This window comes from Sturnira hondurensis, unplaced genomic scaffold (genome assembly GCF_014824575.4).
Source record: "Sturnira hondurensis isolate 20B ecotype Veracruz unplaced genomic scaffold, ASM1482457v3 Scaffold0010428, whole genome shotgun sequence".
NCBI classification, from domain to species: domain Eukaryota; kingdom Metazoa; phylum Chordata; class Mammalia; order Chiroptera; family Phyllostomidae; genus Sturnira; species Sturnira hondurensis.
The window spans coordinates 21,060,554-21,063,250 of NW_028083059.1; the positions used below are offsets into that span (position 1 = coordinate 21,060,554).

The 2,697-nt window shown below is 34.6% G+C and overlaps 1 pseudogene; it reads left to right on the forward strand.

Moving 5' to 3' along the window:
* Nucleotides 1-1,470: 1,470 nt before the first annotated feature.
* LOC118995889 (uncharacterized) lies at nt 1,471-1,630 on the forward strand (annotated as a pseudogene).
* The last annotated feature ends 1,067 nt before the right edge of the window (nt 1,631-2,697 follow it).

The window sequence follows — 2,697 nt, forward strand, 5'->3', positions numbered from 1 at the left end:
GTCAGGGAGGTGTCAGTATACAGAGCAGAAAGTGATTAGAGCCTGGAAACATTTTGAGGACATATTCAATCCTGTTTGCTCTTGAATTGGAGGACTGTGTGTAGGGTGAGAGAAAACTTGAGTCGAAGTTAATCTCAAAGTGTGGGGCCTGAACAAGATGAAGAAGCGAGTCTCCTGTTACTGAGATTGAAAAGGCTGCAGGGATGCCAAGTACCAATTTTGAACGTGCTGAGATTGAGATAACTATTAGATGTGAAAATGGATGCGTGGATGTGACGGCTGCCAGAGTGTGAAGTTCAGGTGAGAGGTCTGAATAGACATCTATGAGCCATTTGAAAACATTTACTTGGCATTTAAATTCATGAGACAGGGGAAGTCATTAAGGTAGTAAAGGTAAAGATAGAAGAGAAGAGGTCCAAGGGATGTTTAGAAGTTGTAAAGGTTCCAGCCATGGAGGAAGAAAGACAAATGTCTTAGAGAGACAAATGTCTTAGGATTCAAGTAAAGAAATCATATCAAGGGGAGGGGAGGGGAGGGGAGGGTTCATGAACTGAAAGTGAAACAGTGAATTTAGTAACAGGGAAATTACTTGTTACCTTTGCCTTTTTTAATTTCTGATGGGGAATGTAATTTTTGCCAAAATGCAAGACACCTCAGTGGTATCCACAATAGGGATTGCAAATAAAGTGAACAATCAAGCAGTGTGACACCATTTGTGGGCAAAAAAACCATGTGCCTACGGAGATAATACTGATGTTTTTCTCTGTGTGTAATGCTTATCCTGACTGAGGAGATCATTACAAAAGAGTATCTTTTTAAATTATGTAAACAATGACAACAGTACTAAATTGTTTACTGCTCTGTAAAATAACCAGCTTAAGATAGAATATGTATTTAAATTCGTCTCATAATTTTATAGACTTCTGAAATGTTTAACCCTATCTACTATATTTTCATTTCTCCATAAGATCATTAAAAATAACTATTATTTGTAGAGCCTAGAACTTTACATGGATTTTGTCATTTGTAGCTTGACATAGATGTTATCATCACTTTCAAGGGAAAGACTTGGTAATAGCATTCTGTATGAAGCTGATATGTACATAACTAATCCAGCAGAGTACAATAGGTTTCCTTCAAATGAAGACAGACTTTTTTTAAATGTTGTACTCACCTAACACTTACCTTAATACTTCACTCGCCAGAGATCTGCAGCGTATTGCCTGAGTCACATTAACCTGAAAACTAAAGCACATCTTGGAATTATACACTTGACTCAAAATGGGATAATTGGGTAACAATTTACTGGCAGAAAAGTTAGAAATAGGCAAATATATTGTGCAAAGTGACCATACTCTGTGTGGTAAAGTGATATAGTAGTGGAAGCAAACAGGAAGTTTCAAGAAAGAAGCTGTCAAATTTTCAAGAACTATTCTTGAGAGTAAAGTAACTGTTTTGATAATATGTCTGAGCTTTGCACCGTGGCAGTATCGTGCCAATGAGGTTTATCCGAGGCGCGATTATTGCTAATTGAAAATAAGTCTGGCTCTGTTTGACAGAGGCAAAAGCATATTAAATGAAATATTTAAGTTTGTCATCTGTATAGTTTATTTTTAAATTTCATAAGCAAATGTGCTGCTATGTTGGTTTAAGATTACTTAATCAAAATTCAAAATCAACAAAAATAAATATCAAATAATAACTTGCATTTTAAAATGAGATGAAATGAGACATTCAATGAATTTTAAATTTTAAAATATTGAAAGTAATCCAAATTAATAATAACAACTGATTTTTGACTTTTATATGTATAGTATACTATGACATTTTTATTAGTCTTTAATATCTTTTGAGATGAAACTCAAGATAATTGACCAACTGTAGGCTAATGTAAGTTTTCTGAGTATATTTAGGCTAAGTTATAATGTTTGGGAGGTTCAATGAATTAAATGCATTTTCAACTTATGACATTTTCAACTTAGCATGGATTTATCAGGATATAATTCCATTGTAAGTCAAGAAACATGTGTGTATAAAAAACTTTCAGGCTAATTTTTGTGATTATCATACAATTTTTATGTATCACCTAATACTTCCTATTCTCTTTATTGTTTTCTTTTTCTCTAGTATACTGTCTCACCTAAAAATACATTTTAATGGAGTTTAGCTTTAAGTTCTCAGCAAAATAAACTGAAAAGTACAGAGAGTTTTCATGTATCCCTGCCCTAATACATGCATAGTCTCCCCTATTATTAACATCCCACAGTAGACTGGTACATAAATTACAATTGATGAACCTAATTGATGCATCATTATTACTCACAATCTGTCAGTTACATTAGAGTGATAGTTTACTCTTTATTTATGTCCTAGCCTCCCCCAGTAAAATTCATTGCTTTCTCTCCACTGCCTAGAAAAACTCCTTGCAAATGATTCATACTCAAAAGTCATTTAAGGATTAATTAGTTTACTCAAGCAGTACCTTACTTTGTTATTAGGGAAGATCTTTTACGGCAATCTGGCATTTTTCAAGCACTGACGTAGTGTAGAGTTCCAGGCTAGTTGAGTCTAACACAGCAGTCCCCATTGAACCCACTGTTTATCCAACAGCTGTTTACTGACTACCTGTGTCATGCCAGTAATGCTCCAAGAGGCTAGGGACATAGAAGTGGAAAAGAAGCAAAGATCCACCATCAA